We start from the raw sequence: 9,397 nt of genomic DNA on the forward strand, positions 1-9,397 counted from the left end.
AAATATTTTTTTCGATCTCCAACAATTTATTCGATGAACTTTGCACCCCTAACAATTATAAAAATCCAAATCAGTCTCTATCTACTTTTATATTTGTACAATCCAATCCTTACAACCAATTGTCAGCAGGTCATTTGTTGATGTGTCAATAACGTGTCCACATGAATTTCTCTCTTTTCTAATAGAGACAAATTATCTCCTAAACCTTTGGCAAAACGATGGTGTTCCATAAATAGGCTTATTCCATAAAACTCCTTCCTCTTCTTTGTCATTTATGCTTGGCCCTAACTCTAAAAACGTTTCTCCTTTGCTCCAAAAATGGGTTACATTGAGAACGTGCAAGCGTGTTGCATTATTGTGTGAGAAGATATTGACTGTATTTTAAAGATTTTTTTGAAACGATAAAAAATGCTCCGTCCCTTCTACTTATTTTATCTGTTATTGTAGTCTAGTTGAATATTGTGTAAGTGTTATGAATAGAAGTGGTGAAGTGTGATTTGTTGGTAATTTAAGTACTGTCTTTATTTGATGAATTAGAATTTTTACAAAGTTAAAATAATAGTTTTAACTTTAAAAATTTCTATATTTGTCTTTACTGATAATTTTTTAAGAATTCTTAACTGATAAACATGTAGTTTTCATATTAATAAGTATACTTGGAATTATAGTTATTTGCTTTTGATTAGCTTTGAGTTTTAGTTTAGTGATTGAATTATTGTTAAAAATTTTGCAGATATTTGTGTTTGTTGTCCCTATTTTTTTATTGTTGTGAGAGATTCAAGAAAGATTCAAATGGAGTGTTACGATACATAAATGAAAAAATTGAGAAGTTTTCACTCATGGATATTGATTTTGTTAACAAGAAGGACTTGGAAGAACTCTTTAGGGGATTAGGATATCTAAAATGTAAAAAAATGTATTGGCTTGATATAGGGACAAGAAACATGGAGTTTGGGCTTCATGCTCTTAACGGTGACTAAGATATTAATGACATGTATCAAGCTACCCTGAGTTGTCTAGACAAAAACGAGTTTTACGTCTACTTTGAGAACCCTGTAAGTCAACAAATGGAGGCTGAACCAGAACCACAAATAGAGCCAGAAATAGAGAAAGAGTCTATGGTGGTCACAGATGATTCTTCTTCGGATGATGGATATGAAAGTGCCAAAGATGAAGCCTACAAACTTCTTTCTCCCGGTTATGAGACTGATAGCAGTGAGATAGAGTCTACAAAAAGACCGTGACAAGAAAGTAAATAGAAAAACATTTGTGTTTCCATCAAGTAGGAAGAGAGTGTTACTTAAGAAAAATGGTAAAAAAAATCTTCAAAGAGGTATGTCAGGAGGAGGAGAAAGAATGTCATATCCCAATTTCTTCTAAAGATGAGAAGACAATCCAAAGCCTTTATTTTAATGAAAAAATGAATATGAAAAGGTCTAATTTAACTTTGGAATACAATTTACCACTATGGAGAGATTTAAGATGGCATTAAAGGATATCTTTATTTGGGATGAAAGAGATTGCATGTATATCAAGAATGAGAAAGAGAAAGTAAGGGTTAACTATGTAAAGGAGAACTACCTATGGTTGATATACGTGGCAAAAAATTAAAAAATAATGGCATTTCAAATAAAGATATTCTACAATGAGCATACATGTGGAAGGGATTATGAAAACAACTTGATTAATAGAACATAGGTCACAGACAAACTAAAAAAACGGTTGACAACACAACTTAAGCTGACACTTAAAAAAGTAATGGAGTATATGAAGTAGGACTACAATGTCCAATTCCATTAAAAAATGATTCAGAGGACTTTAAAAGTAGCTAAAAAAATTGTTGTTAGAAATGAGTAGGCACAATATGAGAAATTGTGAGATTATTTACAAGAATTGCATAGTTAAAGACTATATCTACTGTTCTGGTTAATGTTGATGTTATGATTAAGTTCTAGTTTGAAGTCTACAAAACACTCATGGTTTATTTAGAGACACTGTCTATTTTTTTATATTTGTTTATTTTGAAGTTGCAAAAACAGTCATGATTTCGTCTGTACAATACTAGATCTATTATTTGTATTCAACTTTTATAAAACATTTATGACTTAGTTTGTGAATCACTAGATTTGTTGGTATATTGGATTCAATTTTTATGAAACACTCATAATTTGGAGTGTAATTCCAAATGTATACCAAATTTGAGTATTCAGATAGCTAACTTCATATCAATGTTTGACAATTATATAATACAATATGGTAATATTTCAATCGAGTATTCTAAATTCTAATAACACTATAGAAAATAAATGAAGTATCACTACATTTAGTACCATAACATGAATTGTTGTCTTCATATAAGTTGAGAATCTCAACCATAATACATTAAGCAATTATCTTCTATTTATATAATTTTACACCCTGAATTAAATTCACCAAAAATTGATGAAATTAGAATTGTAAGTGCAACTTCAAGTAAAAAAGTAGTCAGGGTTCTGCATTTAGTGTTGTCCACAAATATTTTTTGAATTTTCTGCTTGGCCATCATCGCTTCCAGTGACTCCAACCTTTCCTCTATATTCTTCAAAGGATTAACCATTTCAGTCTGATTAACATCAATTTTATATGTATATGAACCAACATATTCATCAAACTAAGCAAAGTATTTACAATGTGGAGCTGTGGTCTGTAACAAATAACACTTCATGGTAACGGCAATGAATTTTAAAAAACAACAAAAGTGAAGAACGTTTACCTTAAAATAAGAGTAACAAAAAAAGCCTATTCGAATTTCTTATGGTGCTAGATTCAAACAATATTGTATATGTGCCACAATGACATGTGGGTGCTTGATAAACCTCATTTGTAGGGCTTATCTTATGCTTGATTTAGGGAATTTTATAACTTTTTACCCACATTTATGCAATGAAATAGAATGGTTTTGTATATTCTCCTTTAATTGTGCTTAAGAGTGAAAACATGCTTTTTAGGTCTTAAAATAAATAAATTTAATTCACCTTGATTCCATTAGATTCCTTGATATGTTTGTTAAGTGATTTAAGGTTTAGGAGGTAAAGATTGGATCAAGGGAATGAAGAAAGAAAGCATGAAAAGTTGGAGAACTCATGAAGAAATGAAAGAACCGGAAAGCTGTCAAGCTGACCTCTTGGCACTTAATCGACTATAACTTGAGCTACAGAGGTTCAAATGATGCGGTTCCAATTAGGTTGGAAAGCTAATATCCAAGGCTTTGAAACGATATAAGATTTGCCATAGTTGCATCGCGCATAGGGGCACGCACGCGCACGGTACGCGGACGCGCCGATGGTGGCACATGACCCACTTAATGCAACACGTGGCCAGCAATTTTAGAAGCCTTGTGGGCCCAATCCAACTCATTTCTGATGCTATTCAAGCCAAGGATTGAAGAGGAATCAACATACTTTTGATCATTAGTCATACATTTGAGTTTTAGAATAGTTTTAGAGAGAGAAGCTCTCACTTCTCTCTAAAATTAGGATTAGGTTTAGGTTAATCTCTCTTCTTAGATCTAGGTTTAATTCATGCTCTGATTCACTTTTCTTTTATCAATTCTTAATCTTCCCCTCTTCCTCCTTCTAGTTATGTGCTTTAATAATTGTAATTCTTCATTTTGTTTTGGATAGATTGTTGTTTCCTTATTTCCTTTCAATAATGCAATTTAAGGTAATTCATGATAATTGTGATTTCCTTGATTGTTGTTGTTAATTATTTGCAATAATTGTTGTTAGATTCTATTCTTGTTCTCAATTTACTATGCTTTTCTTTTGTGCTTTCCAAGTGTTTGATGAAATGCTTGGTTGGATTTTAGTGTAGGTTTTGTTCCTCTTGGCCTAGGTAGAGTAATTAGTGACTCTTGAGTTATCTAATTCCCTTGTTGATTGACAATTAGAAGTTGCTAATTGATTTGAATGCCTCTAAAGCTAGTCTTTCCTTTAGGAGTTGATTAGGACTTGAGGAATCAAATTGATTCATCCACTTGACTTTCCTCCATGGTTAACTAAGTGGGAGTAATGGACAATTTGTCATCACAATTGAGGAGGATAACTAGGATAGGACTTCTAGTACTCATATCTTGCCTAGAGCTTTGCTAGTTGTTAGTTTATTTTCTTTGCCATTTATATTTCTGTCTAAAATCTTAAAAACCCCAATTATAACTCACAACCAATAACAAGACACTTTATTGTAATTCCTAGGGAGAACGACCCGAGGTCCAATACTTCGGTTTATAAATTTTAGGGGTTTGTACTAGTGACAAACAACTTTTTGTATGAAAGGATTATTGTTTGGTTTAGAAACTATACTTTACAATGAGATTTCATTAGTGAAATTCTAAACCGTCAAAAATTCATTCATCAAAATGGCGCCGTTGCCGGGGAGATGCAATGGTGTTATGTTATTGGTTATTGTACACATGTGAATATTGTGAATAGGTTTATCTTTTGTTTGTTTCTTAATTTTTGTTAGTTTTATTTTGTTCTCTCACTATGAATTCTCACTTTGGCTTTGAGTTTGGTTCTAATTATGTTGTAGGAAATGAGAGCTTCAATGAAAATGTGTATCAAGGATGGGACAATCAAAGGTGGGAGGAGCCATATGCATATGATCAATCCTCATGGCAATAACTCCCACCGATGCACTATGAAGAAGAGCCATTCTATGATGCATATCAATCCAATGGTTATGGTGAATCTCCTTGTGACTTTCAAGAACCCACCACCATATGCCTATGAACCATATCCTCAACATAAACCTCAACCATACTCACAAGCCTCTCCACATCAAGCACCTTCCTATGATCCATATCCACCATATGACCAATCATCCATGCCATATTCTTATGACCATTATGAGCAAGAACCTTTAGAACCACCCAAACCCTATCAAGATTACTCCCAAGTACCACCTCAATACACACCATCTCCACAATTTTATCAAGACGAACCACCTTCTTACCATGAATCCTCTCTCCAAAATAATCAACCGCCCCAAGCCCCAATGGACGATTCTCTCACTTTGTTACTTCAAGGGCAAGAAGCCATGAAGCGGGATACATTTGAGTTTGTGATCAATTTGACCAAGGTGGTGCATGCTCTAGCCCACCAATGTTTGATTACTCAAGTTTCTCCCGTAGCCACATGTGGTAAACCTAAAGAAGAGAAAAACATGAAGGAGAGATTGGAAACTCCGGTGGGGGATGAGGGATGCCATTTTGTATTGGAGCAACTAGAGAAAGCCATGATTATTGAAGAAAAGGAAGAAGTGGTTGAAGATTTAGGAGATGTTGAAAGTCCAAGGGAATGTAGCATCATGGAGCACTCTTCCAAGAAGCTTGATATTGACGTTGAGGAGGGTGCGCAACCTCCAAGGCATATCATCGTTGGAGACTTGGAAGAGGCTTATCAAGAGATGGATTCAATCATGGATGAATTTCTCTCTACAACGGAATCCTCTCCCATTGGACATGGAGTTGAAATTATAGAAGAGTGTGCACAACTGATGAGCGGATATTTTATACGCGTTTTGGGAGTAATTTCATGTAGATTTTAGCATGTTTCAGTTAGTTTTTAGTAGAATATTATTAGTTTTTAGGCAAAAATCATATTTCTGGACTTTACTATGAGTTTGTGTGTTTTTCTGTGATTTCAGGTATTTTCTGGCTGAAATTGAGGGAGCTGAGTAAAAATCTGAGTTAGGCTGAAAGAAGGACTGCTGATGCTGTTGGATCCTGACCTCCCTACACTCGAAATGAATTTTTTGGAGCTACATGAGTCCAATTGGCGCGCTCTCAACGGCGTTGGAAAGTATACATCCAGGGCTTTCCAGCAATATATAATAGTCCATACTTTGCGCGAAAATAGACGACGTAACTTGGCGTTGAACGCCAAGTTCATGTTGCTGTCTGGAGTTAAACGCCAGAAAAACGTCATGATCCGGAGTTGAACGCCCAAAACACGTCATAACCTGAACTTTGACGCCAAGAAAGGCCTCTACTCGTGGATAGCTTTAGTCTCAGCCCCAGCACACACCAAGTGGGCCCCAGAAGTGGATTTCTGCACCAATTATCTTAGTTTATTCATTTTCTGTAAACCTAGGTCACTAGTTTACTATTTAAACAACTTTTACAGACATTGCTTGGACCTCATGACATTTTCAGATCTGAATTACATACTTTGTGATGGCATGAGTCTCTAAACTCCATTGTTGGGGGTAAGGAGCTCTGCAGCGTCTCAATGATTTAATACAATTCATTTGTTTTCCATTCAAACACGCTTGTTCTTATCTAAGATGTTTATTCGCGCTTAACTATGAAGAGGGTGATGAGCCGTGACACTCATCACCTTCCTCAACCCATGAACGTGTGCCTGACAACCACCTCCGTTCTACATCAGATTGAATGAATATCTCTTAGATTCCTTAATCAGAATCTTCGTGGTATAAGCCGGATCGATGGCGGCATTCATGAGAATCCGGAAAGTCTAAACCTTGTCTGTGGTATTCCGAGTAGGATTCTGGGATTGAATGACTGTGACGTGCTTCAAACTCCTGAAGGTTGGGCGTTAGTGACAGACGCAAAAGAATCAATGGATTCTATTCCAGCCTGATTGAGAACCGACAGATGATTAGCCGTGCTGTGACAGAGTATAGGAACGTTTTCACTGAGAGGATGGGAAGTAGCCACTGACAACGGTGACACCCTACATAGAGCTTGCCATGGAAGGAGCCTTGCGTGTGTTGAAGGATTTCAAGGAAGAGTTGAAGTCAAAAGGACAAAGCATCTCCAAAACTCCAACATATTCCCCATTACTGCACAACAAGTAACGCTGTTATTCTCTTTTATTTTTATAATCAAACCTAGTAATTTCATTAAATCCTTATTGGCTTCCTGACTAAGATTAATAAAATAAACATTGATTGCTTCAAACCAATAATCTCCGTGGGATCGACCCTTACTCACGTAAGGTATTACTTGGACGACCCAGTGCACTTGCTGGTTAGTTGTGCGAATCACAAATTCGTGCACCAAGTTTTTGGCGCCGTTGCCGGGGAGATTATTGAGTTTGAACAATTGAAGGCTTATTTTATTTCTTAGATTAGGAATAATTTATTTTTATTTTTATAGAGTCATTAAATTCTGATAGGATAATTTCTTTTCAAAAATTTCTTTTCAAAAAAAAAAATTATTTTTCTTAATTAATTGTTAATTTTTCGTGAGTCTAGTGTCTTGTTCTAAGTTTGGTGTCAATTGCATCTTTTATAATTTTTTTCTAAAATTTTCGACTTGTGTTCTTTGTTCTTCATTGATCTTCAAGTTGTTCTTGGTTATTTTTCTTGTTTGATCTTGAGTTTTTCTTGTTTTGTGTCTTTTCTTGTTTTTCTTGTGCTTTTTCAAAACATTAACTTTCAAAAATTATACTTTTATCCACAAAAATAATACATCTTTAAAATACATTACATTTTTAACTCAGTTGGTTATAGCGTTGGCTTATGTTCTTGGCAATTGGGCACCAGTTCTTTTGAAAATCTTTTTCAAAAATAATTTTTCTTGATTTAATCTTGTGCCAAACTTTAAGTTTGGTGTTTTCTTGTTAATCTTTTCATAAATTTCGAAAATTTATTTTGATTTTCTAAAAATTTTAAGTTTGGTGTTCTTTCTCTTGTTCTTGGTGTTCTTGTGAATCTTCAAAGTGTTCTTGAGTTTTTCTTGTGTCTTGATCTTAAAATTTTTAAGTTTGGTGTTTCTTGGTGTTTTCCCTCCAAAAATTTTCGAAAATAAGGAGCACTAGATCTAAAAATTTTAAGTCTTGTGTCTTTTGTGTGTTTTTCTCTTTTATCATAAAATTCAAAAAAAAAAAATTTTTTTTGTATTTTCTAACTAATTTTGAACCACTTTTTCGAAATTTTTATATAAATTTCAGATTTTAATTTCAATTTTTTTTCGAAAAATTTTCAAAAAAAAAAAAATATATTTTTGACTTCTTTTTATATATTCCATTTTTATTTATTCCACTACTATAAAATAAATAATAGCAACATACATATCATCTCTTTTATTCCATTATGGAATTAAATGGGAATGATCAGTCCAGGAGGACTCTGGGGTCATATGCTAACCCCACTACTGCTTCATATGGGAGTAGTATTTGTATACCTTCCTTTGGAGTTAGTAGCTTTGAGCTGAATCCTCAGCTCATTATCATGGTGCAGCAAAACTGCCAGTATTCTGGTCTTCCACATGAAGAACCTACAGAGTTTCTGGCACAATTTCTGCAAATTGCTGATACAGTACATGATAAGGAAGTAGATCAGGATGTCTACAGATTATTACTGTTTCCATTTGTTGTAAAAGATCAAGCTAAGAGGTGGTTAAATAACCAGCCTAAGAACAGCATAAAAACATGGAAACAGCTGTCAGAAAAATTCCTGAATCACTATTTCCCTCCCAAACGGATGACACAGCTAAGGCTAAACATCCAAGGCTTCAAACAAGGAGATAATGAATCCCTTTATGATGCCTGGGAGAGATACAGAGAGATGCTAAGAAAATGCCCCTCTGAAATGTTTTCAGAATGGGTGCAATTAGACATCTTCTACTATGGGCTTACAGAAAAAGCTCAGATTTCTCTAGACCACTCAGCTGGTGGATCTATACATATGAGAAAAACAATTGAAGAAGCTCAAGAGCTTATTGATACAGTTGCCAGAAATCAACATCTGTACCTAAGCAGTGAATCTTCCATGAAAGAAGAAGCTAAAACAATAACTGCTGAACTTAGTCCGGTGGATCAGGCTAATGAAATCAATCAGCAATTAGACTTTCTAACTCAGCAGCTAGCCGAATTCAAGGAAATATTACAGGAAACAAGAATGGCTAACAGAAATATGGAAGTGCAATTAAAGCAGACAGAAAAGCAACTGTCAAAACAAATAGTAGAAGAATGCCAAGCAGTTCAATTAAGAAGTGGGAAAACATTAAATACCTCACTTCAAAGCAGCAGGAAGCCAAGAAATGAACAGATGTTTACTCAAAATCCCTCTGAGGACAATCAGAGCCCAGAGAGGAATGATGCTGGCGCTGAACGCCCAGACCATGCTCATTCCTGGCGTTCAACGCCAGAAACAAGCATGAATCCGGCGTTGAACGCCCAAAGGGAACATGGTTCTGGCGTTCAAACGCCAGTAACAACCAAGGAAGTGGCGTCTAACGCCACTCCAGCTTCCACCCCTGGCATTCAAATGCCAGTGAGTGATCAGTCACATACAAGTGCTGATAACAACCCTTCTAAAAAGGCTTCCCAACCCACTTCTGTAGGTAATAAACCTGCAACAACTAAGGTTGAGGAATACAGAGCCAAAATGC

This window comes from Arachis hypogaea, chromosome 5 (genome assembly GCF_003086295.3).
Source record: "Arachis hypogaea cultivar Tifrunner chromosome 5, arahy.Tifrunner.gnm2.J5K5, whole genome shotgun sequence".
NCBI classification, from domain to species: Eukaryota; Viridiplantae; Streptophyta; class Magnoliopsida; order Fabales; family Fabaceae; genus Arachis; species Arachis hypogaea.